At 39.8% G+C, this 27,471-nt stretch overlaps 1 protein-coding gene across 4 annotated transcripts in view; it reads right to left on the bottom strand.

Moving 5' to 3' along the window:
• APBA1 (amyloid beta precursor protein binding family A member 1) overlaps nt 1–26,620 on the bottom strand; it is a 79,329-nt gene extending 52,709 nt beyond the window's left edge. For 2 of the 4 annotated variants that reach the window (XM_017807345.1, XM_017807349.1), the window contains exons 1-2: nt 26,511–26,620; nt 20,947–21,037 (exon numbers count right to left, since the gene is read on the bottom strand). The gene's annotated coding sequence lies outside the window, so the exon portion shown is untranslated. Of the gene's footprint in view, nt 1–14,626; nt 14,754–20,946; nt 21,038–26,510 lie in introns of all 4 variants that reach the window. The other 2 variants (XM_017807347.1, XM_017807346.1) reach the window with 2 other exon arrangements.
• Nucleotides 26,621–27,471: the final 851 nt, after the last annotated feature.

Below are 27,471 nucleotides of genomic sequence, written 5' to 3'. Positions count from 1 at the left end.
TTCAGAATTCAAAATCAAGTAATTTTAAGCCCAGATTTATCCTTTCCTTCTATGAGATTTGCAATGCTTTATATATCAGCTAAGTAAACTGCTGAATGGCAGGCATCATACACTGTGCTAAAACCAGGTATCATTAGCAATATAGACACTTATTAATTTCTTACTGACAGGATTTTTTAAAAATAGACTGCATTACTGGGAATACCTGACTTCATCACTAAAAATATTACAGATGTTATTTCTGTCCTAAGAAGTTAATACTGATAAAACTAACAAATTGCATTGAAGTTAACTTGCTGACTACTGAGTTAAAGTTTTTTGACATCTCTAGAGCTACACATAGAATTCCATATAAGTCCAAAATCCTGAATTCAGTTCAGTTTTTCTTGTAAGGAATATCAGATTATATGAAGTGCCAAGCTGATGCCCAAATCTGATGAACTATTCAACAATGCCCTAATTAAGCTAAATGATGTATTATAACTGACTTTTGATGTAAAAATATCTTTTTTTGCAAACCAATTTGAAGTTTGAAAAGGGCAACGAGTTTAATAAGAATTATTTTCATGTAATTTGTTAGGTTATATTTGAAGTGTCTCTTTTTAACAGGATAAAGAATCACTGGTGCATCTTGCAAATCACTGAAATATTCATGCAACTGAAGCAAACAGTCTCCTTGACTAAAACCCACATACTTGTCCTTATTCCAAAATGTGATATCTGGTGCACTGAGGTTAAGTCAGTATATAAAATTCTCAGAAATAAGCGCTACCCAGTTTGCAAGAGGAAATCAGTTTATCCTTCAAATGTGGTTAGGGTGCTGCACTCTTACCGCTGCGACCCAGGTTCGATTCCCAGCCCCCCCGGGCAGATGGAGCTCGTCAGCCCTGTAAGGCAATCCATCTAAGAGAAGGTCACTCTAAACAAACCTACGTCCTGAGACCCTCACTGCCACTGTCCAAGCTTGCTCGGCCCCGGCAGATGAACCTCAGGATTAAAGGGTGGGTTCAGTTCAGCGCAAGCTGTGTCTCACCTAAAAAATCCACTGCGCAGGCTCGAAGGGTTAATGACCTTTCCCAAATCTTCGCTCGGAAGACTGGCCATTCTTAAAGCATTCCTAAACAGTTCTCTGCATTTATTTAAACAACAAGAGGGAACTATTCTGTGACTGTGCATTATTTCGGTAAGAAGAAAAGCAAATAACAAAACCAACCAATCAAAGCACTTCCTAAAAGCTTCAGTTGGTAAAATATGGCTTCTCATACACCTCAGAGTAATATGATAGTAACTCTTGCACCAAATAGACTGACAGATACTGGCATATCATTCTGCCTTCAAATATCTCACTGCAGAAATTTGTTTCAGGTCTCTGCAATCTAAGCAGATGAACAAAAAAAAAGAAACCACAACAACCACCCAATTAAATCCACATCTTGCAAAACTTTTTGGCCCTATACGTGCACATTAGTGATTTGCAGATTTCACAGCAGAAAGCTTTTCTTGCTTATTAAAACAATTATAGGCACCTTTACAGCAAGAAAACCAAAAGATTCAGCTCTATGTCTTTCACCAAGATCCTACATTATTTCCTAGCAAATTAAACAGAAAGATTTCAATAAGAAATGGATTGCACGCAAAGGAAATTGTGAACAAGAAGTCAATGTGGAGCACACAGCCTCACAATAGCTAAGGCCCTAGTAAGGAACTGTGACACCCCACAGCAAAAATGTGAAAAACAGGTTACCCTGCTGCTCTGGCACATGCCCCAGCACAGATGGTAAGAACCTCGTCATGATGAATTGGATCTAGGTGGAGATCGAAAGGAGAATAATTATATCCAGTAATTGAAAAACTTAAACCAAATCCAAGAAATCTAAGCTGGTAATAATACGTGAATTTTGGGCTGTGAAGCCGCCCACACGGAAATAATCCTGTTGATAATACTGCATAAGGCTTATGTTGCCCAGAGAACAACAGGAATCGTGAAATCTGAGTAGGGATGTAGCAAAACTGGGACCAATTTAAGAAAAGTAATTATGAGAGGGCTGTTTCCTTGTGAAAAGTTTTGACAGAGACAAGGAGGGGCAAGGCTTTTGAAAAGCTCAGCCCAAACTCAGAGAAAAAAAAGACTAAAGTAGCAAATGCCAAATCAAATGGAGAAAAAAAGGAAGGTGGGTGTTCCAATAGTAGTTCTGTGGATAACTATAGATGGTAGTCATGCTGACATGTGGATTCAAGTCCACAAGAAGGCTGGAAGAAAATCCTTTGGAAGATATGCTGGACTCTCAACCATGTTTTTGTTCTTAAGATTTTTATTCTTTTTTTTGGCTGGGGGGAGGCAGGCATGTGTGTAGGCAGGAAATGGATTTCCACCTCAGTACTTAGAAAACTGTAATTTAATAATAACCACATGTGATTCCTTAGAATCTGCACTCTGTATCATTACAGAATTGTAGAAGGGTATATTTGACTGCATGGAGTAGAGATTATTTTGCACAGACTATTTTGCTGCTCTATTTCCTCTTTGAGTGTTCATTAATCAATAAACATCTTAATAGTTCACATCTAAGTCTCAGATCTCCATTCTAAATGCAGGAGTGCCAAACCTTGGCAGTAACAGAAATGTATCCACATAGCAATTATTTCTGAAGATCTTACAGGATGTATGAGTGAGGTTGTATGAAAAAATCTGGGGGGCATGGAGCAGCAGCAGCTTCACCTTTCTCAAACTGCCAGATCCAGCATGATCTATTTTCCCCTAACAGTGTAGTATTAAACCAAATATAGAAAAGACTGCACCTGCTCTACAAACCTGATATGCAAACACTGTGCTGCACTCCTACCAAGCTAAATCAAAATCATATTGACTTATAACAGGTTAAAATATTATTAAATAAAAATATATTAACAAATATGGAGTAGTGTAAGAGTACAATTTTCTCCATTAAGATTAACAAAGCTGCAATGCTTAAGCAATTGCTATTAGAAACTTTGTGCCACTGCTTCAACTTTGTAGTATTTTGATTATTTTTGTACTGAGGCAGAAACAGATGCTCCAGGAACACAGCTAGCAGACAGAAATTCTGGATTTCTATCTAATTGCTTCCTGAAAGTCACAGAAAAATCTCTCCTTTAGTGCACATAGCATGACATAAAAACTCATCAAGCTACTAGACTGCAGTGAAAATTAATCAGTACTTATTTGTAGTGAATTCTGAAAGTGAAAAGGACAATTTGCATCAGCAAGGAGCTCTAAAACAACACAGCAATGGCAACAGGAAATACAGTGGGTAGAGACAATTTTTGTGAAATACAATTTCTATAAGCATAGGGAACAGTTATTCCCTACTTCCTTCATCTATTTTATTTTTGTAGCAGAGACAAAAATAGAGCTTAAAACAAGGCCAGTCTTCTTAAAACATTGTTTATAAATACAGAAACGATGTCATCGTGAACCAAATCTCCTGAAGATAATCATCTGGGAAAATTTATGAGAAATGTGTACTTGGTACAAAAACATATGCAACATCACTAATTAAATAAAACACATCTCTCAAGCCTGTTAGTTATATGTGATGTGGGGTTTTCATTTCAAGTTAAATCAGGCATTGTGCAGCAGACTGAGATTTAAGTAGGTATAAACACAGATTATGAATTTAACTATAAAATGTATTACCAAATTCTCTCCACAACCTGATAGAAATACAGGAAGCTAGGAATAGAATTAATCTACTGTCTTTAAATTAAACTGAAGAGCGGTCACAAACGGAGTAAGTTGAGTAACTCTTTGCAATGCAAGATCGTAATGTCCTCTAAGTATTAAATAGTTGGTGGCAAGCTGAACAGTACATCTCTTTGTTTGAAATTGATGCTAAATTTTTCAGCTGAAATATTTCAGAAAAAACTCTCATATGTTTAGGACTACTTGTGCAGTCTTGCTGAATCGAATGGGTATCAGGAAGAGGTCAGATTCCTTGTAAATGTTTCTACACATTAGAGAAAGCACTTCTAAGAGCAGAGAGCAATCCAGCAGTTTCACAGCACAGCAATTCTGCTCCCACTGCAGAGCAGACCCAGATTCTTTTCAGAAGGCTCACAGACCAAAACATAGACTGATCCCCTTAATTCATATATGTTGCCTATTATTCTTGAAACCACTTTGCAAGGAAAACAAGCAGTGGTTTCAGTGAGAACTCCAGGAATGGCCACAGGCTTTGTAATCTGCTACAAAATATTTAACATCCCAGTTCTTTTTCCTTCAAAAAACTGCTTGAAAAAGTAACTTGAAAATGGCAAACCCTCCTTCTCTTAGAATTCAATAATGGCATTTTATTAAGTCCACTCAACTCATAAACAATGCCACCTTACAACTCATTAAAAAAGACTGCATACTTTTTGAGACATATGATTAAAAAAACCCTATCATCTCACAGACACTGGCCTCAAAATAATGGTTAAATTCAACTTTGTTGAACTTTATTAGGGATTAAAGTTACCTGCTGTAAGCAATTTATTTTCTAATTCCACAGACAGTCAAGGAGACAAGCTTCTAGGAGGGTTTGTTCCTGGGAAAAAGGATCAGATCTTTCCCTTCAAACAGTAATTGCAGGTATCAGTCCTAGCTTCTCAGCAAGCCATGTAATCCCAAGGGACTGGACTTCAGTTGAACTGTAACGTGCAGCATCCAAGTTGGCTTCCTGAAATATAAAGTGCTATTTCATAAGGCAAAATCGTGATGGCCTCAGTGATGGCATATGACTATTCAAAGGACAAACCAAAGGCTTTGTGCAAACATTTGCTCTCTCAGCACACAGCCCCAGATCTGAATGCACATGGAGATATGAAAAGCAACTATATTTTAACTATTTAGGATCAAAAGTTGCTAGTGCAAGGGAGCATGACCACAGTATACAGACAACCATGCTGTATGGAAAAACTTAAAATCCATTTCACATTTCTCAAACGCAGATTAGTGACAAAATAACCTCTATCTGCAAACTCCCCAATGACATCAGCCACGCAAGTGGACCCTGCAGCCCATGCTACAAACAAGGAAATCTCCATGTATGCACAGAAGGATCTGCTCTTGTAGTCCTCCCTTTGATCCAGGAGTCCAACAAGCCATGAACCTTACATTGCACATCACCTAGCTCTACACAAGACAAACGCCCTGGCAAAAACAAATTCTATTTTTTTTTCAGCTAATTTTAAGCATACCCCGCACCATACTTTTCAGAGGTGTCCTGGGAAGACCGAAAAGGTACTTTAATACCAGAGGCTTAGTCTGAAATATTTTTAATGTGAAGCGGATTGAATACAGCACTATAAAAAATGCTGTCAAAGTTCCTTGTTTTCTCCTCTATGGCTCTCATTTCAGAAATAATACACTGAGGACTGTTTTTCTGAATGCAAGTGTGGTTTTGCTGTCCTGTTCTAAATTTTATGTACAAATTCAGCATTGATCAAAAACTACCACGGGATCAAAGCTGAAATTTCATAAAGGTTACTAGGCACAAAGAGAAGCACAGAATTTGCAGAATTAATGAAATGTGAAAACCTGTAAGGGAAAGATAATCAAAGTAAAGATACAACTTAGAGGAATGAAATATCTAATTGCATTGATTTTATTATTTAGACTGCTCATTTTCTGCATATTGTAAAATACTTCTGACGCTCTCTAGACTAGAGCATCTTGAAATTTACTGCTCAAGAACTAGGCATCAGTTTTAAACGCTGTAAACACATCTTCATGGGCCAAAAGGGCACTAAATACACTCCACTACGTTTTAGTCAAAGGGAAATAGCTACATTCAATACTGAAGGCTCTATCACTGTGTGGCCCAATATTGCTTCCGTTAGGAGCTTCCAGGAACCAAGATCAGAATTCAAGCCGCAAACCAAACAAAGACACAACCAAAAGGCCTCATTCAGACCTCAGCTGGAATCTCAGAGCCAAAACCACAGAGGCTCAGAGTCAATGGACAAGGATGCATCTAGGACAAGCTTTCTAGATCCATACAAGAAGAGTCTAGGAGAGCCTAACGTGATCTTAAAATACAAACCTCAGAAACTGGAATGTAAAAAAACCCAACCTTCTTAAATCAAAGGATGATGCTGGTAAAAGAACAAGTAGGCATAACTAAAATCTAGATAAGAAATAACAAGTAGGTTCTGCAGCAGCTTTCAAATAGAAAAATGGAAGCAACAAAAAACCTTCAACACTAGTTGTTCTTAAAACAATCTAAGGATTACCTGAGATATCAGAAACTGGTGAAAATACATCAAACTGCTGTAGCACGGTGTGTTTTGAAAGGGTGCTTCTGACTGATGAAGTTCTTGAAATACTACGAGGTTAAGAAAGCATCATAACACACTCACTCTGATTTTACACTTTTTTTCTAAGTCTTCATGCCTAGAAAGAGGACACTTGGATAACGGACTTTACTATGACTGCAAAATACTCATGGAGGCTTTTTAAAATCAATGTGTTTTGTTAAGATTTCTGCAGAAATGCTACAGTAATGCAGTGTAGCTGTACATACCTTACACTTAAAAGATCAGCATTTAGCTGATCAATGTTTTCACAACACTCAACCTAGTCCTCCATTAATAAAAGGCATATCACAAATCTGCTTTTCAGACATTGCATCACACAACAGCTATGGTACTGCTGCAGGCAAAACGTCTTGACTCAGGGAACTTTACTTCATTTCACTTATTGCCAGTTATCACGATCTTAGGATTACTGATTTAGGTATTGAGAAAAAACCAACTAAACACTTAAGGAAACACTTTTTCTTCCCTTTCCCAGTACCAGCTTCTCTTGTTTTTATCACTTTACACTTAGCCCCTCCCAGTTCCTACAGTCAACCAACAGGCAATGCAGGAGGTTGGAGCCAGTGTTGTATGGTTTCTTTCTGCTGCTCCTTGTTTCCTACTTGTCTTGCTATACTGCTGCTTGATTCTAATTCATTTTCTCCACTCCAGCTTGAATCCCTCCATTAGCTGTAGTCTGTCAAGGGCATCTCTGTCCTGGTGCGGGTCCTCTAAAACCTGTGATCTCTTAGAGCAACCTGCCCCATCCTGGGTTTGCTGGGAGTTGCAGTCCCTTGGGATTGACACTGGTACAGTGTGGGTCATGTTCATCCAACACTTCATCTCCAGCCATGTCTCTTCCCTCCCAGCAGCCACTCTTGCAAGTTTGAGCAGAAATGCCACGTGCTTCCTTGACTAGCTGAGGTATTGGTGCACAAAAAGTTGATTTTAGGAGTTTTGGACCTGTCTGAAGGTGGCTGCAATGGGTTTACATGGCAATGTTTTGGGGTAGCAGGGAGGCTGCAGTGTTAGCTTCCATGAGAAAATACCAAGGACTGTTCCATGCCACGTAACAGAGCGATTCATGACGAACTGTCTCCCATGGGAGACACCCTACGCTGGAAGAACAGTGTGAAGAAGAGGCAGCAGCAGACAGGAGATATTACAGATTGACCACAACATCCTCAGCCCCCAACCCTATTCCCCATCCCCCTGCACTGCGCAGCATGGGCAGAAGATAGAGGAGTCATGAACGAAGGTAAGAAGTTGAGCCTGGGAAGAAGAGGATAGGGAAAAAGTGGTCTAATTTTGTTTCTGACTCTTGCCATCCTATTCTATTTTACATTGGTAATAAACTGAATTCATTTTCCCCGGGTCAAGTCCGTTTTGCTCATGACAGTGTTTGGTAAGTGATTTTCCTATTCTTTATCTCAACTCATGAGCTTTTTCATCTTATTCTCTCCCCCTGTCCCACTGAGGCAAAGAAATGCACCAGCAGCTGGATGGGCAGCTGGTAGCCAGCCACAGTCAAACCCACCACACTTGCACAGAGTAGTTATGGTCTCTGCAGAGCTGCTTTCCACCTCCTTTTGTCCAATCTTGTATGACTGTCAGGAGTTTAACAGTCTCTGCCACCCCTGGAATGGGGCATAGCCTTTGTCCTTTCAAAATTTCATCAGGTCCCTGATTATTCGTTCCTCTGAACAGCAGCCCTGCACTCCAACATTTACTGGTTGTCCCAGTGTGGTGTCATTCTCCAAAATTTATGAGAGTGCCTTTTGCCTCTCCTCTGGGTAACTGAGAGAGATGCTGAACACAACATGATCTACCCCCGAACAATCCATGCTGACTGCTCCTGATGACTGACTCCCTACCTCACATGTCCAAAAATGTGTTCCAACAGGACTCACTCCAACATTTTTCCTGGGACAGAAGTGAGGCTAAACAGAATGTATTTTCCATTACTGACTTTTTCTTTTGAAGATGGGTGGAACATTTGCCTTTCTTTAGCTGAGGGGGACTTTTCCCAACTGATGTGATCTTAAAGAGATGAGAGAACAGCCATGCAAATCTTTCCAGATTACGACTTCATTTCTGGAACACAGGCAGTATAAATTACTTCTCTGTATTTGCTAACCACCCAAAATTAAAAAAAAAAATGGAAAACAGTTGTACTTGAACAAGAATAATTCCTGGTTGTTTATTTTTAGCACTCATTTACTTTGCGTTGATTTAACATATTATTGTTTTGCTTTTGCACTGTAAAAGAAACTTAATTCCAATTTGAAACACTCTCATAAATTTAACTATATCATTTCATCTGAAAGCTCTAGACACATCATACCACACCAGACAGCAAGGTGTGCCAAGGTACAATCTGGATGGAAATTCAACATACAGAAATGCTGAGATAAACTAATTACGTTACCCATTCATTTATACCAAGACCCTCAGTAATACTACAGTGTAAGAATCTGAGCAGAATGGATTTGTGTATTATATTAGTACCCAACATATTGCAGTTCAGTCCCCCTTTCTGTATAAGCAATTTCCATTTTTGCTCTCTCAGGCACACTGTTCTATTTGTGACATGAATCATATTATATTGCTGTTCTCAATTACTTAGAGATGGGACAGTATTTTGCACCAAACCAATCTCCTTCAAATTTCTTCATTTCCTCTGGGAACTATGTTGGACATTATCCCTAGTGCAGAACCACTCAGTAAGCAGAAAGAGTGAGCAGAGTCTATTTTAGAGACAAATACCCAGGAAAACTGAGCAACAGCAACATCAGCCTGCAGAACTGATTACTGCAGGCTTCAGTTGTGGCTTTGACATTACTGATTTGCAAACATCTACTCCCCTTTTAAATTGCACCACAGAACTTGCATTCAAAGGAAACAAGTAAACTGGCAGGAAAGAATCCATAATCTGAGCTCATAGTGTAAACGTGTTCTAATCCAATTCATGCTCCATCATAAGTCAAAGCTTAGACTACCAGCCACACGGGATACGTGTCAGGTGAAAATACTTAACATGTATAGGCAAGTGCAGAGGCTTCAGCTTCTGACAGAGGATAAGCCAATCTGAGCTTTATGGGATTTCACATCTACTTGAAAAGCAAGAAAGCCAGACTTCTTCCACTCCACCTACATTATCTGTGTAAAAAGGGTGCTCAGAAGAGTTACAATTTCTAACTAACATGCGAGACAGCTAGTGTTCAATATAGAATACAAATGGACAGGTTTAAACCACCAGAAAACAAGCAGTCATTACATTGTGTTTACAGCTCTCACTTAAACTCATGAACTGTAAACACCCCCTCCCCTTTATAGATGCCTCTTGGGTATGTCATAAGATTTCAGCTCAGCATCTAAATTACATATTGGAAATCACTGGTTACAATTTTGACAAAGTCATTGGTATTTTTCTGAAGTCCAACATGGTTCTTATTTTGTCTGCTACAGATTACATACCAAATCTAATCAGTAAAAAGAAAAAAATAATGGATGGAGTTAAAAACTATAAAGGTAGTCATAAAACTACATATATTTTTTTTTATATATATATATACACATACATATATATTATGTTGGAGGCACTTTTTCTGTGAACATTTGGGATTACTGTTTCATAAATTATAACAATTCTGTTGCTCAGACAACTCAAAAGAAGCTCAAATCCCTGTGGCTTTCTATTCTCTGTCTTTTAAACCATCTTCTACTACAACAGAATTAATTCTAACACCTGAAGAAATCCGGAGCAGATAAGAAATAGAATCATATATTCATACAATATGCTGAGTTGGAAGGGACCCATTAGGATCACTGAGTCCAACTGCTGGCCCTGTGCAGGACATGTGCCTGAGAGCATCCTGAGCTCTGTCAGACTTGATGCTGTGACCACTTCTCTGGGGACCTTGTTCCACTGCCCAACCACCCTCTGAGTGACAAATCTTTTCCTGACATTTAACCAAACCTCCCCTGACTCAGCTTCATGCCATTTCCTCAAATTCTGTCCCTGGTCATCACACAGAAGAGATCAATGCCTGCGCCTCCTCCTCCCCTCATGAGGAAGCTGTAACTGCAATGAGGTCTCCCCTCAGTCTCCTCTTCTCCAGACTGAACACACCAAGTGACCTCAGACACCCCTCAAAAGGCTTCCCCTCCAGACCCTTCACCATCCCTACAGTCCTGCTTTGGATGCTCTCTAATGGCTTGATGTTTTTTTTTTATATTGCAATGCCCAAAACTGCCACAATATTCAAAGTGAGGTCATACCAGTGCAGAGCAGAGTGGGACAATCACATCCCTTGACTGGTTGGTGATGCTGTGCCTGATTCTCGCCAGGACACGGTTGGCCCTCATAATCTACACTGAGTCCAGAGCTACATAAGCAGTGGTTGTCCAATACACAACTGCCCTGCCAACTGGTGACTGCTGAGTTCAGTTTCTCTTCTTTTCAGACAAGAAAGTCAAGGCATTTCCCCATTATCTGATCAGCAGTTTCATTAAAAATGAATTGTTTTATTTATTTGTGAGGTCTCTTTTTCCACATTTGTCTAGAACTAATAAGCAAGGGTACTGCTGTGAGAAAAAAAGGAAAATAGTGGCTTTATAATACCAAGTTGGGGGGGAGGGAAAAAGAGGTGGCTCCTTCTAGTGGCTTAATTTTACCTATTTCTACAAAACCGATCAAACTGCAGTTCTCTGACAGCATCCCAAAAACTCTGCAATCACTAAGTCATATCTTGAGATGCCATCTGACACAACCATATCAATGTCCCTGTTCCTGAAGTCAGCACCAGTGACACTGATGACATTTCTGATATGTGTACTTATCCATTCTCAAAGGCCTCCAAGTATCCATGGTTACTTGGTCAGATTTGACTGTTTCAATATTCTTACGGTTGGTAAAGTTTTCCCAGTATCCCTGATTATCACACAGTTCTTTACCTCTTCTAAAGCAATGGAAACTACTCTCTTGAAGAGCTCACTCATTTGTAAAAAAAATTGTTTGTGCAAATAAAAATATTACTATTAGCAGCATGACCTTTTATGAAAGATCACTGCAACTGCAAAATGACAAGTGCTGAAACTAAAAACAGCCAGGTAAGGATTCTAATAATCTCCTTCAATAATATTTTATTCAATTATAACTCAAGTCTCAGTGAGAAAGAAAAAAGTAGAAAAGGAGAAAGAAGTTGTCATGGTATGACATTTAGAGTACTGAGAATTATAAAGGAAAAAGTTTTAAATCAAAACATTTAAAATCTATTTTTAGATACACTAATACAAATTCTATACTTCATACAGCATCAACTCTTTAAAGACCCATGCAGAACCCAAACTAACACAAGTGTTCACCAGAGCCACAAGCAAGCACAAACTTATAAAATATAAACAATAAAACAATTATCTGTGTATGAGCAGTTTTGTGGAGAGGCAATAATATATGTGAAGTATATCTAATGTTTTTATACAAGTTGATATTACTCAAGCAAAAATGCACACATAATTAAAGCTTCATTAAAGATTTAAGATATTCTGTTGCTAATTGTCAATTGCTGTTTATCAAAAAGAAAACAAAGAGCCACTCAAGCTTGTAAGACTTATAATCTATGAATAACATTATGCTGGGAAAAAAACACACAATGATTAAACAGCCTGGAAGGAAGGCTCTTTTGGTAGGCTGATAATCCAAAACCAACTTCATTTCTCATTCTTAATTTTCTTAGCCACTCGCCAATTTTAAATTTATTTTGTAAGAGTCCCAAAGATAATGGATTTTCTTAAATCTTCACTGGCAGTCCCAGCTGATCATCCCAATAGGGGAAGGGTGAGAAGTCCAGCAACAGCTGGCAGCCCAATCCACATGGATGCCCAGGCCAGCAGCTCAGCAGCTCTTTAGCCTGATGCTCTCCTCACCCTCTTCTGTTGCTTGACCAGCTTCCTGCCTTTCTTGGAAGATGCGTAGTAAGGATACAGGGAGTGAGACAAGAAAGCAATAGAGCAGTATAAGAACAGCAGACTTAAGAAATCCTTATGAATCTTATGAAAATCAGGTTCCATATGTCTTTGTGTAATTCCTCATGAGTTTTCTTCTCCAAAGCCCTGGGGGAATCACAGTCCCATGGCTGTCTTTAATGCATTACAGATCTCCAATGCCAGACTCTTCATTTCACCAGTCCTGGCTTTGGACCAGATATTCTCCCAGACCCTTTCATGGAAAATCTTAGTGCAGCAGCACTTTCAAGTCTCTGCTTAAAACCTTGTACTCACCTGTCACTTACAGAGTGGCCCTGATGCCAGCCAGAAGCCCTGTGCATCCCTGTGGCATCTCCCATGGGAAAGGCCACAAGGAAGACTCATTCAAGAATCACCCAAGGGTTCTGCATGGGACATACACAAGACATAGAAGGGTCATTTGTTCTCTGATGGGGAAAGGTGGAAAGGAATGTGCCCATTCCCTGAGAAAAGCTGGGCTAGCCACTCTTGTGTCAGGTTTCCCAAACTCACTTTCAATCATCTCCAAACACAAACTAACTGCATTGTGAAAGTGAGTAGTCCAGACAGTCTGCTGCTTTGAATTACATGGGATACTGAAAACGTTTTAAATTTCAAAACACCTGAGGCAGACACAGTTTACACTGGTATGGCAGGGATCAGAAGGCACCCCACCTTTTCCTGCCAGGTGCTGAGCTGGGGCAGAGGAGAAGGTACTCCACATGGTTACAAGTCGTACATAGGAAGATACTTGGTTTGCCTGTTGTAACCTTATCAACTACAGGTTTATTTAATGAGATTCTATACAAATGTACCAACATCATACTACCCAAAAGTTCAGCTGTGTACAGAATTCAGCTACTTAGCAATCACTTCTTTGACAAATGATGTTCCTGCTTGGCTTTACTCCAGGACTGATATCTTCTAAATTTTGCAACCTGCTATTGAAATGTTCTGAGTTCTGACAAGACCAAACTAGGGGCAAGCCATGCCAGAAAGCAAAAGATAAAGCATGGGAATAACTGCACATGAGCATGTCTCAAATACGGAAATGCAGTTATATCAATTCCTTGAAAGGTCATTTTCCCATCCACCTATTATTTTCCAGGAGAAGTTAAAAAGATAGCCAGCAAATAAGGCTAAATGGTGTCTCTTCCATTCCCAAAGCACACATAGGACTTCATTACTGGTTTTTGTATTGGGACATAACTAGTTTTGCTAGAAGCAGACCAGTGAGACCTGCTACATCAAAAAAAAAATCTTTGAGACTTTCAGACAGTTTTATTTTCTACTTTTTCAATACCTAAGGATTTGCAATCCTGGGATCCCCAGGAAGAAAATCCCACTCAGGTAAGATATAGTTAAGCTCAGAAAGCTTGCTGTTGATAATACCTTTCACTCTTACTAATTTCCACTTCAGAGATTTTGTATGTTGAGGCTCAAAAGCATAGCCTCAGCTGTTATCCAAGGTTTCCACAATGCCACACTCAGCTAGCCTATTCATTGCTCAGAAAATATCTTTACAGGGCTTTACCAGAAGCTATTCTAGAGTAAGCAGTTAGTAAACAGAAGGATGCAATTTAATAACTACTATCAAAATAAACTAAGTGCTACTTTAAATAAAAAAGGTCATCTCCCACACAGAGAGGATTATCAATTCATTACATCTATCCTTCCTCCCTCAACACTGAAGCAGCAATGTACCTCCATTGATTTCTTTGTTGCTCTACACAGAAAGAAACAAAGAAAAGGTATTTTCAAGGTATTTGTAGCACTTCTTATATAATACACATTCAAGCTAAACCTTTGTACAAGCTTCAGTGAATTTAATACAAAGTCACGAAGACTGCAAAATGCCTTAATAATAGACCCAAGGCATCAGGCGGTAGTTGTTTAATTACATGTTTTGTATTTATTGAAAAGACAAAGCTAATGTTAATAGTACATTCCCTGAAGTCACACACTCTGCACCTGACCTACCCTACCATTCCAGCACTCTCACAGTGACTTCTGATCTGAGATGCATACAGCAACTTATTACCAGATTTAGAACCAAAACCAGAAGTTGACTGTTATCTGGCAGATTTTCTGGTGTGCCTTCAAACTCCTCAAACCACTCACACAGCACAGGAGAAGTACAACAGCCATAAGGCACAACTGACAGGCATGACACCAGTAGAGCAGGTAATTTCTCTGTTTCACTGATCAGGCTTCAAGACCAGAAGCCACGGTTGCACACTCTGTTGGGTCACCTCACCAGAGTGAGCAACTCACATGCAGCACATGGCTACGGGAACCACAGTACCTTCTTCGTGCTATTTCACCACTGTTCCAATTTTAAAGATCTGGAAAGGTCTATCAAATTAATGGATTTCGTACAGCTTTCAAAAGCATGAATATCCTCAGGGGTGCAGTGGCACTGTTGGAACCTCCTGTGGGGAAGAAAGAAGAAATGTTCTGAAATAGCTTCAAGGCATCTTGCAATCATAATACCCACTTCATCATTTCATAAAAAAAGGTTTGTGTACAAACACACAGCACCTTCTTTTGGTAGGCAGCTGTGGCAGCCAAAGACACCTGAGCTAGAAATGACACTTTCTGGAAGGAAAATCTAACAATCAGGACCTGAAAGAGTTTTTGTTGATCTATATTTACTACCAAATCCCATTAATAACTTTCCAAACATATTCCCTAGCAGTGTTTCTGCTAATACAGCATTACTATTATGGTTTCTCCCAACAATTATAATTATATTTTTCAATACCTTTAACTCTGAAACATCCATCTCTGTTCTACCACTTTAAAAAAAATTAACTAACTCCCTTTAACTAACCCCCCATTGTTTCATTGAGGGTACTTGCACAATTTTACTATTTTTGTCTTAATCTGTTTTTACCCAGCATCTGATTGCACTCCCTCTGCCACTCACTGTGCATCTATCTGATCCTTATAAGTGAAAGTTGATCTTTCTACAGGTCTTACTTTATGTGTATTTTTGACGGAAGAAGGGCAAGTAGCACAAACTGTAGTAGGTAATGTTTGGAACTATATCAAAGATAGACCCGTTGCTACAGGGCGCACTTTTAGAAGCATTCTGATCAATTGCAAAGGAATAAAAAAAGTTACTACAAAGCATGACCATATGCAATTACACTATGATCACCTGATTCTCCTTTGCAAGATCAAACACATAACATACACTCTCAGCCTTTACCATATTCTGCTCAACTTGAAGTGTTAACCTAAAGAAGTTGGCCACTGAAAGAGTCACGGAATGCTGCTTCAAGGGCAAAACTAAAGAGCAAAATGATTTACCACACCAGCAAATTGTCGTTCTCATGGGAAAAAACCAACATCGGAAAACTACATCTGGTGACAAGCAAAAGAAGAAAAGAAAAGCTGCTTAAATCAGTTTCAAGGATGAATTCATCCCGGATTGTGAAAAGTAAAGTTATGTCAAAATCCCTCTGAAAGAGATTGTTCAAGGTGAGGATTGCTCCCTACAGTATTGTTGAAGCTCTTGCATCACTGAGTGTTCACTTCTCCAAAAATGTATCTTCCCTCACTCCCTGGGAGACTATTTCACATTCTGGTAGACATCAGTATGGAGATGTTTTTTCCAATGTTTAGTTCTTTTTGTATCTCACTGTATCATTCACAGTTAAGTCCTCCTTACCATACATAGCTTTGTTTCCTATTGCTTCTACCAGAGTTTTTTTGGTTAGGAGGTAAGATTATTACCCTTTATTAACAAAAGGGAGATAACATTTCAGTCCTGTCCAATTATCAAGAATCTTTCCTATGCTGTTAACATCCTTCTGTTATTTGTTTAAGACAAACAACTCAAGCTGTAAGGGACACACAACTCAGGCAGAGATCAAAAGTTTGTAAGTTCTTTCAAAGCAAAGAACTTCAGAAGCAAGTTATGCTCCAACACTGGAAACATGCTATCAAGATTCTAACATTACCCTTAACTCAGTTCTTGTACTCCTTGTTATTTCTCTTCAACAGGTAAAAAATTTGCAGAGTGAAATCTTTTCCTCACAGGAGACATTAACCTTGGACTCCTGTCATGCCTCAGCTCAAAGAGTTGAACCAAAAAAAAAAAAGAATTCTTTTTTTGACAGCATAAGGTTTACCATGTAAAATGGAGAAAGAAAGAATCCAGGAATGCATTTGTTCCTAATGAATTGATGAAACCACGCAAACACTCACACAAAGCAGTGCACAATCACAGCAGCAGCATAACTTCATTTGCTAACTGAAGACTACAGAAGTGCCATGTACTTCATAGGCAGACAATAACAACAGAAACTGTGTAGATGTCTGTCACAACAAGGCCTTCAATTTGTGTAGTTCAATGAGTACCTCTATTGGCATAGCAGAAGAAAATCAGATGCCATCTTATTTATACACATATAGATACCATCCCAACCATATATTCAGCATTAATAAAAAGAAACAAATGTAAAATTGAGAAAAAGCTCTTTGACCATAAATTCATAAGGCAAACTTTCCCTGAGTCTGAAGGATCAGAGTTACGCAGAGTAGTCACCACCCACTGCTGAGTCTTCAGCATTAAGAGACAATAATTTATTAATTTATTGGAGCCAGTAGGCCACTGGCTCCAAACTGTAGACTGTGAAGCAGTTTCTGTGTTCACAATGGTCATGTATCTCACAATTTTTAATTTCTAAGGTACTCCCAGTAACTCGGCCTATGACTGTCCAATAATTTTCAAGACTTGAAGCTGGGGATTTTTCTGAAAAATATGTTTTTATATTAAAAGTACACCCAGACACAAAGTTATTCAATTCTGACCCTGTGTGTCTAACACAGGTTCAGCAGATCCTTTGCAAAGGCTGTTTTTCTAACCTTGATCCCCTGCAGATAAAAATCCACTATTACATCATTGCTTTTTCTTGGGAAATACGTCACACATACTGGGAAGTCATGAATGGGGCTACATTAAGAGGCAGAAGAATAAGCCTCCTCAGGACAAAGAAACAAATAGAAAACATTATGATGTTACTTACAAACCAGATACAGATGGGAGGAAAGAGAAAAAAGATTATAAATCCCCACCACACACAACTCAAAGGCATTTAAAATACAAAGTACCCACAGCAAAACCTTCACATTGATAAACAGATACACACCAGATACAAAATAATGTGTGCATGAGATTACCTTCCACAAGCACCTTGTCATGAGTGCCTACACATACAGATGGAGCTGAAGCATGACAATGCTATGCCTTACAAGGAGGAATTCAATTTTTACATGCTACACTTAGGGACAGGAAAAATAAAATTATAACTAGCATACAGGAAGGTTTCCCCTGAGGTACCTGGGCTGAGACTGAAGAATCTGTGATCGTAAAGATAAACCTGGAAACAAAAAAAAAAGCAGTGCTACTGCCCTGAGTCCCTAGATTAAAACTGGCAACAATACCACGCCCATCTCATAAAATGCATATTGAAATTGGTATATTTTCACTCCATGTTTGCTTCTGACACTCAATTGCCTCCTCATAACTGAACATGTCAAAAATCTCATCAGTTCTGTGTCAGTGCTTACTTATTAAGCCATAAACATCAGCAAGAACAGACTTGGGAGCCACCACAAAAGAATTCAGAAACTACTGCCTATGAGGAAAGCCTATCACAGCTGATGAGCAACAGAACAAAAGACTAAACTTCTGAAGCTTTAGTCTCTCTAGTCAGCAGAAAATAGTTACCAGAATTATATCCCTGTTGATCCATACATTTTCTGTTTAGACAGGACTGCAGCCAGAAGATTTGTGCTTTGGATAATCAAAGCACAGTGGAGATCCTTCAGGGAATTTCTTCCCCATGATAAAAAACGTTCTGATTTCATGAATGTTGTTCTTAAACAGTCATTGGATCACCAAGTGTCTTCAAAAGATTCAGTTAACAAACAAATGTGCAAGAATAAACAGACTTCAGAAATTATAGCAGTCTGAATATGTAATTCAAGTACAAAGGTAGGTGCTTTTTATATTATATGTTATGTCCTTGTTAGATATTGCAAGTAACAACCCACTATCAAGCTATGTCATCAAAATGTACCAGATGGATGCTCCAGTTACACAAATCTCTTCCCTTCCTCACTACTCTCCTTCAAATAGGATGTAACACTTAAAGACCAGTGACAGGCACCAGCATGGAAAGCTTTATGTTGATAATTACTTAAGTGTAATCACTGCACCAATTACTTTAGCCAAAAATAATGTTAAAATCTGGACTTGAACTTGAAACCATTTACAAAGCTGTACTGCCACAGTGCTTGCAAGGCTTGCAAGGAAGTTTGACCAGGGTGAACACAGTACTATGAACAACTGAAAGTCTCAGGCAAGTTCGATTTTTTTGCTAAATAATCCAGTCCTGCCACCAACCTCACACAAGCTCCCTGGATAACAGAATAGCACAAACAGCAGTATCTGGTGTACGTATATGAACCTGCACCACAGTGCCTCTGGATACCACTGGTTACAAGATCATAACATAGACTTTAACACTGCAGATCAAAATTGAGTTGTGAACTGCTCAGGTTTCAGTAGTTATATACTGGAAGGGAAAAAAAAAAATTGAACTTCCAGTCATTAGCTTCATAGACAAAGAGGTTGAAGAAAAAGTATCTTCAGTACAATATAAATTTGCACACCAGAAACGTGACATATAAAAACTCCCCTTGCTTTATGCACAAAAAGGTTGTTCACTTCCTTTTTAATTCCTATAGAATCACCAGAAGTCAATCAGTTTTTGAGTAGAGAACTTAACAACCTTTTGGCAAACTGACTGTATGAATGCTAACTGTATAAAAGCTACAATTGTGCTTTTAGTATTTACTTTTCATGCTTTCCTTGAGACAAAAATTTTGTTCAAGAGGCTGGGTTATCACGGCTCCTAAAAGAGAAATAACCAATCAGTAGCTAATTAGAAATACTAGTTCTTTTTAATAATATATATATTTTAATCCTAAACATGTTTCAATATATCGTAAAGTATTAGGTATGTGTAACTCCTAAAATATAAACATGTTTTATGTAGCCCTTAAATTTGCATTCAAAAGCAGCTTGACCTAAGCTGAAATATCAGCATTCAGTCTTTACAGTTTTTGTAGGTAGAGAAATGGAAAATATGTGGGGGTGTCCTACATCCACACTCAATTTTAATTGCAGCTAAAATTGCTGATTCCAAAACCAAGTGTGGGCCAAAGGGTGCCACACTTAAAATACAACCCACTAAAACCGCCTGACTTGGATAAGACTTTAAACTAGGGCTAAGCAGTCAGATGTTGAGCATGGATGCTGAAGGTAACGCAGAGCCATATTATGAAGTATGGCGCTGTGGCGCTGTCCCCTTGGACCGATGCCTAACCCCTTGCCAAGAAGGCATCAAGCTTGAACATCTCTTCCCACGTGCCTTGCAGCCCTAGTGTGATCCTGCATGAGGAACCTTTTGGGGACTTTGGGATTTTCTCACTGTTATGAAATAAAAATAAAATGTCAAAATCTGAATGATGTTGTGGCAATCTCATAAGTGGATTACGTTAATCGTTTATCAGCAAGGGATAATAATTCTTGAGCAAAAGCAGAACCCTGAGTTCATCCTTATTCATCACTCTGAGACCAAAAAAGTCCTGCATGAGGAAGCTTTCGAGGACTCCGGAATTTTCTCATTGTTATGAAATAAAATTAAGATGCCAAAGTCTGAATGAGGTCATGGGAATCTCATAAGTGGATTACATTCATCATTTACCAGCAAGGGATGATAATTCTTGAGTGAAAGCAGAACCGTAAGTTCATCCTTATTTATCACCCTGAGATAAAAGGAATAATAGCTCTGAATATCAGAAATACACATGAAGTTTTTGGAAAGGTTATGTAAAATGTCCACTGAAAATGCAACGGAATTACAAAGCTATAGACTGGTTTTGCACTGACTCTATAACTTAATACAAATTTCTGTCAGCTCACCACAGTGATAACTGGGAGAGATTTTCTCATTAAGCTAAAGCTAACTGCACTGCACATAGGAATATAGGAATGCTGCTTAATGATTCTTTCATTTCTTAAAAATAGTGCTCTAATTTTGAAACCATTGCAACATAACTTAACAGAAAAAAAAGTTTTTAAATTCCTGGGCAATAATTTCTTCCATCTTGGCCACCTTAAAAATCCAATTACCAAAAATTAAAATTATCGGGTCCTGAATGAGCTAATACAGCAAATACACCTGCACTTCAGTCCTTTCCTGGGGGGAGGGCAATGGTAAGATGAACTTAAAAACCATCAGGAGGAGATCACCATTTCCCTCACACAGTACATGCTCTTCACTCCAACACTCCCATCACCCCAACGCCAGCAGCAAAGCAAGCAGCTTTCTGCAGCTGGTTTGCCCAGCAGAGGATAAAGAGGGCAGGTCAGAGGAAGGTTTGCCTTCAGCAGCCGTGTCCATCCCACTGGCACGGTAAGCAAAACCTTCTGCATGCGTTAGTGTTTTACACCCATAAGGGACACAGCATTTCAGATTCAGAGCTTCATGCCTTGGTTCAGCCAAGAGCTACAAACATGGCATAAGCAGCCCTTGTCTTAGTCACCTGATTGGAGCAGAGCTTAGATCAGATGGCATCCAGGGATCCTTTCCAATTCAAGTTACTCTGTCATCATAAAAAAGCTGGTGTGAGAAAGCTGTTAAGAAAAGAGAAGGAAAAACACCTCAGCTCCCCACACACATCATACAAAATGTAACAATTTCCTCTTCCAACAGTGAAGGCAGTACCCACCCTCTTAATATTTAGTGGAGACAGCAACATATAAAAGACCTACTGGTTTTGCAGGTTCTTTGGATTTGAAGAGTGTTAGTTAAAGCATTCTGCTAATATCAGCCTGGGAAAGTCCTAGAGAAAGAGCTTTTACCGTGCTTCCTCACTCAGCTTTGGTGGGAGCTTTTTCAGATATTACTCTTAGTTGTCCTTTTAAAACTGTTTTTCCTAATTTAAATTTATTTAGTTTAAGGTTTTATATTTGAGATTTCCAAAGCACCAAGATTTCAAACATGATCAAAGTCCCATCAGAACAGACACTACATAAATTCATGGTAACAGTAACACTTTCGTCAAGAACTGCAACTCACTTATCAGAATAAATAAAAAAAAAAATTAAAATCCACAAATAAAACTTAACCACATGTTAGGAAATTAAAGATATACATATTCATGTTTGTTTTAAATCTTCCATTATGTTTTTATTTTTTCCTCCTCCTTTTGTTTAAAAGAACCCTTCTTTTACCCAGTCTATAAGTTCTTGCCCTCCCAAATACCCAACAAGTTTTGAGCAAAATATGTTCCTTAAAAAAAAAAAAATTCTGAATGACCACCACAAGAGGAATGATCAGAACCTTAAGTACAAAAGTGAAAACACTTGCAGAGAAATAAAATTATTTAACAAAATCAATATAGGCACCAAACCTATATCTCCTAGATACCGAACCAATACCATAACCATATATATACAGAAAGACAGTTCTTCCCCTGATATACATCCCCTAAAAGGAAAAAATAAAGCAACAGTGAGTTAATGTTATATAGTTGCTCAAATGATCTTGGCCAAGATGTCTAAGTTTTGTAAACTCCATGGGACTGCTGTGCTGGTGTTTTCCTGACCTGCGCTCATCTTTTCGAGTTGAAAGTTTGAAAACTAAATTCAGTAGAGATACTCCTGATGCACAAAAAGGGTGCCACAGAGGAACAGAAGAGTTTAATCAGTTGAAAAAAGAAATTACCACTAAAAGAATTCAGTCAAAATTCCATGGATGTGCTGCTCAGCTGTCACATTAACTCAGACTTTTAATGAAGTCTCTCACTCCCTACACTCACATTTTTCTCAGATGGGTGACAAGGTGGTCATCTTCTAAAGGAAAGTAATTTTTATGGAAGTGCTCATGAGAAAGAAAGAACTAAATAATGCTTAATTGTTGGCTTATGAGCAAGATTTGAGGGAGCCAATAGATAGTCCAAGAACAGGTTTGGTTTTAATTGGCTAAATATCGGAGAACATCTCCTTTCACTAGGAAAGGAAGCTCCCAATGTGGTTTACCTCACCTAGGCTATTTATTGTTTTAAATACTACTAATACATTTCCCTCACTAGTTTCCTTGATGATGTATAAAACCCCACTGCTTATCCACAGACAGTTACCTACAGAGGCTTATTGGATGATGGAAACTTCTCCTGAAAAGTATTTGCAGTCAGACAGAAAACACCACAGGAAACACAATGGACCAGGTGAGATGCCACTTGCCTAGCAGCATCTCCATAGAAACAGATCTCCTTAGAAACAGAACTGCACTTCCATTCCTCCTCTCTTGTCAAGATGGACTGTCTCGAGCAGAAAGAGGTCTAGTGGACAAACATGCAGTTATGGTCCTAGAGTATCTTCAGCTAAGTCCTCTGTCATCCACATCTGTTGTGTACCCATTATGCTGCTCCTGGATTTATTTCTTCAGAATTAGGACAGGCATTATCATCATGTGCCTGCATACGTGAAAGCATCCAATAAAGATGTTTCCCTAGGCCCCTTCAGTAAAGCAATAAACACAAAGCCCTTTCAGAAGAACACCAATGCATGCAGCAGAAACAGCAAAATACTATCACACTGCTCTTAGTAGCTGATTTATCAAATCAATCATTACTATGAAGCAAAACCAATCAATCTCTTTTTCAGAAACCTTTAACCTCGATGCAATATGTATTACAGGCCATCTATCGGAAATATATGAGCCTCAGTGGGTTGTGTGCTAGCTCTTTCATTAAGCAGGAATCTTCACCTTCTACGAAACCAGAAAAACACATTTAAAAATGCATTACTGGCACATTATGGCTTCACTTAAATCTATGGTAATAGGATCTTGTACAAATTTAAGCTTTAATTAATCAAGCCGTGTTGCCTATAGATGACATGTATTAAACTACCTGAAACAGCTCTAATATCTTTTAATTATCTCCATCTTTAAGCATAAGAGAAAAGGTCTGATTCTCACAATCTCATGTAAATCCAGAGCAGCTATGATCAATAACAGACAACGCGCATGCCAAAGGAAAAAATGCTGAATCTGGTCTGAAGTATCTAGGCCATGAGATGTGAGCAAAAAGTTTTAGCCTTCTGCTTGATTTTTCCTTCATTTTGTCTATGTGAAGACGATGAAGTTTATAATTTATTTTTTTTAACATGAGCATTAGTTTTTGGATATTAACCCTGAACTCACATACATGTTGCAATATCACAGAACCAACATGGTGTGTATTTTCCTAGTCATCTTTTCTGTATTTTGGATTAGTTTTTCCTGATTTTGTTTGCCATAAACAATACCACACACTGACACAACTTAAAGCCAAACAATTTAAAACCACTGCAAGAGGCTACTCACACTGGCCTGTTAAAAATACAAAACAAGCAGCTCAACAGGAGAGATTCCATTTCTTTGTACCCTCATGACTTTTATGCCAGCTCTAGTGCCATTAAACACTGCTTATAAAAAGAAATGCTAACCACATTTCAAAGACACACGTAATCCTCATATTGAAGGCTTCTTAAGCTAAAGAATGTAGGCATTGCATATGACTGTGGCTTAAAATGGTATAAAAGAAGTCAGAAGCCTGGTCCAATTAAAACCCATTCAAATCTCATATGCAAAGAATTCAGGTTTCTGGTTAGGGTTGCTATTTAGATGACACAAACTTTAGCCTTAAAATTAGTAGTCCCTGAATTCAAAAGATTACGGAGTACTTACATCCATATAGAGAAAACAAAATGTTCAGATCACGATGCTCATACCTTCAAAAATCCACACCCACTTTCCCTGCCCCAAAAGATGATGGACTACAAGATTTTCACCTTTGGTATCCACCATGGCACCACATCCAGCATGACAAAATCTCTTCTAAAGCATTAGCTTCTATGTTTTAAATACATGAAGGCAGTTCTATCAAGTTATAAAAATGGGAATGCATTTATACTCTTCCAAACATGTAAGGAATTGAAAACTTATCATAAACAAAGGATTGAGAATTAAATTAACAGCTTAAGAAATTGTGAAAAGGATTTTATATTAAGTAACCAAAAAGGGATATACTAAAAAGCTTTGGCATTTCTCCCCCTTCACACACCAAAACTATCTTTTCTGTCTACCTAGATATATCAAATGCCCTTCACAGCATTCCTACATTTTGTAACTGGAGGTCTAATCTGTGATTACCTTTATTTTGATAGCCTTCCAAAAGGCTGGCTTTCCATCTGTTAAAACACAGCATAGTAGCCAGAAAATTTGCTATTTTAAGTAAGGATAATGCATTAGCATAAGATAAAAGTATCTTTCAAGCTACAATCAGAAATGTCCAAGAAAACTTAGACCAATGAATTACATCATTCATAGTACACAGCCAAACTTGAGCCACCATTAATTTTGTAGAAATCTGTTTGGCCTAAAAGCTCATAGATATCTCAATCTCAGAAAGGCAATATATCTTTCACTTGGGTTTACATTTCACTCATTATACACCCATAACATCCACCCAAGGTACATTAAAACACTAAATGTACTGGTTTTGCAGTTTCCTGTGATATTCCATTATCACTCACTGAACACTTCATTTTTCAGTACAAATATGCACAAATGCCCATAATTCAACAATAACTGTTTTCCTTCACTCCTGAACCGCACTTCTGGGCAGTCTTCCCTGCCCCTTCTCCCCACAGCATTAGAGAAAAAGGTAAGCATACACCTCACTTTTGGTTTGATAGCACACAGGAGAATAAACACATTCTATTTCACCATCACTGTTTGGGAAGCACAGGCATCACATGCTTGTTTCTGACATGGGCTGCAAAGGCAGGTGCAGCTGGTCCAGATTTAACAGCAATGCAGCAGAACCTGGAGTACTGTGAGTGGGATATTTTGCAAGGACAAGTTGGTCAGGACCCCATGGGCCATGGCTACAGAGCAGACACAAACCTGCAGCCACCTGGGTGTCCTCTTATCAGCTGGTGTAACACGACGCACGTCAAAGACAAGAAAAATGCTACATGGCTGATCTGCCCTACACCCACATTAGCTCACTCTTAATATATGCAGAGTCAGGCAAACACCTCTGGCTTCTAGTTCCTCAGCAGCTATGAAAACAGCCAGCCGTGCAATGCACTCTCTAAAGCAAACTGCAATTCCACAGCCCAAAAATCTACAACAGGGGAAAGTAAAAAGGATGTTGCAGTTTTCCAGCCTAGGCCCATGGTTCCATCTCTCTTAAAAGGCAGGTTTATGACAGCAATAAAACAAGTCTTGGTAAATTGCTTTTCTTAACACTGATCCTTACAGAAGGCAGATGTAGCACATTCGGCTGCACCGACCACGACTGTGATTCAGGCAAGCATTGTTATCAATCTGCTTTTCCGGGAAGAAAAGATCAAGACGCCTTCCCTTGCCTGAAACCAGAACGTGATGGTAGCAGATGTCACCTCCCCCTCAGCCCAGGGATGGAGAGCAACGCCCCACGGCGAGGATGGGGAGATCCAGGCCCCGCTAGGTTCCCTGCTGCAAATCGGGACGAGGCCAATCCCGGCAGCATCTCTCGGCGGAAAGGGATGCTACGACCGTCCTGCTGCGACGGCGACCATCGATCGGCGGATGCAAAATCCCCACGTTCCCCCCTTCATTTATCCTTTATCTTTTCACCATAGAAAAGGTGCCGGGGGGAGGGGGGGGGGGCGGAAGGGGGGGAACAGACTGAAAAAAAAAAAAAAAAAGCAAACCAGTGCATTGGGCATTGGGGTACGCACATCCCACGTAAAATGATGGAACGGATAAAACGAGGGAGAGTACGCAATGCCCCGCCGGAGACTGGGATGGAGGCGCTCATGGCCGCGCTGGCGCCGCTCCCGCAGCCCGGGGCAGGTGCAGCGCTGCCCCGCTCGCCCGGGGATGCCGCACGCCCAGGCAGGGGACAGGGAACGCCGCAGCCCCGCAACCCCCGCCGCCGAGAGGGGCCGCCAGGCGGACAGGGCTGGGCACCCACCTCCGGGCCCGCTGCCTCCCCGGCACCCAGCGCCGCGGGAGAGACACGGCCGGACCCGCTCCCGGACCCCCCTCCCGGCCGAGAACCCTCCGCACCTGGAGCGGGTCCGCGCCGCCTCCTCAGCAGGCAGGGCGGCTCCGGTGGGGGCGGCCGCGCAGCGCAGGGCGGAAAGCCCGGCAGCCGGCCGCTCCTCCCGCGGCCACCATCTTCCTCCTCCTCCTCCTCCTCCGGCCGCCGCCGCCAGCACCGCCCGGGCCGGCCCCTCCCGCCGCACCGCCCTCCGCGTCAGCGGGCCCGCCCGCGCCGCTCCCGCCTCCCTCCTCCCTCCCTCCGGCCCGGCGGGAGAGGGCGCAGCCTCGGGATTGCCGGGCAGGTTGCGGGAGCCGGTGCAGCCTCTCCTCCCTGCGGCCCCTCATCGTGCACGACCTCCAGGGAGATTTACTGCCGCGCAATAAAGGGCTTACCAGTGCCCCTTTCCCCCACTTACTCCCATATACACAAACACATATTCACATATACAAACACAGCGTTAGACCTTAATTTGCATCTACAGTCCAGGCTGTAACACCTATTATATCTTGTGTCTTCTCCAGGCTGCTGCTCCCTGTGTGTCACTGCCACAGTGATTCCACACATGCAAACAAAACCCTAAATTCCTCAAGATAGTGTCTTGCATTTTGTGATATTTAAAACAATATGGCTGGACAGTCAAAACCAAAATAAACTATCAGAAGAAATACACTTCTCTTTTTATCACAGACAGATTGATATCTAATCAGTTCTTCATTTAAAAAAAAAAGGCTAGAGGACTTTAAAATGCCTAACAACCAATGCAAAACTGTAGTATTGGCAACCTAAATTGGTACATTTTGACAGTATTGTGAATTTATCTCTTCAGATACCCTGATAAACATCTGTGAAGTGTTTAGGCAAACCCCACTGCAAACTATCAAGTATTCAACATATAAAGGCTTCTAACTAATTACTATGATAACTTGGTGTTAGTTTGGAATATAATTCTGTTTTTCCCTTTCCAGTGGAAAGACACTTTTTAGT

The sequence above is a fragment of the Lepidothrix coronata genome, unplaced genomic scaffold (assembly GCF_001604755.1).
Source record: "Lepidothrix coronata isolate B3197 unplaced genomic scaffold, Lepidothrix_coronata-1.0 Scaffold18, whole genome shotgun sequence".
Lineage (NCBI taxonomy): Eukaryota > Metazoa > Chordata > Aves > Passeriformes > Pipridae > Lepidothrix > Lepidothrix coronata.
Note: the sequence above shows the minus strand (reverse complement) of the source record. Positions and strands in the feature narration are given on the sequence as shown.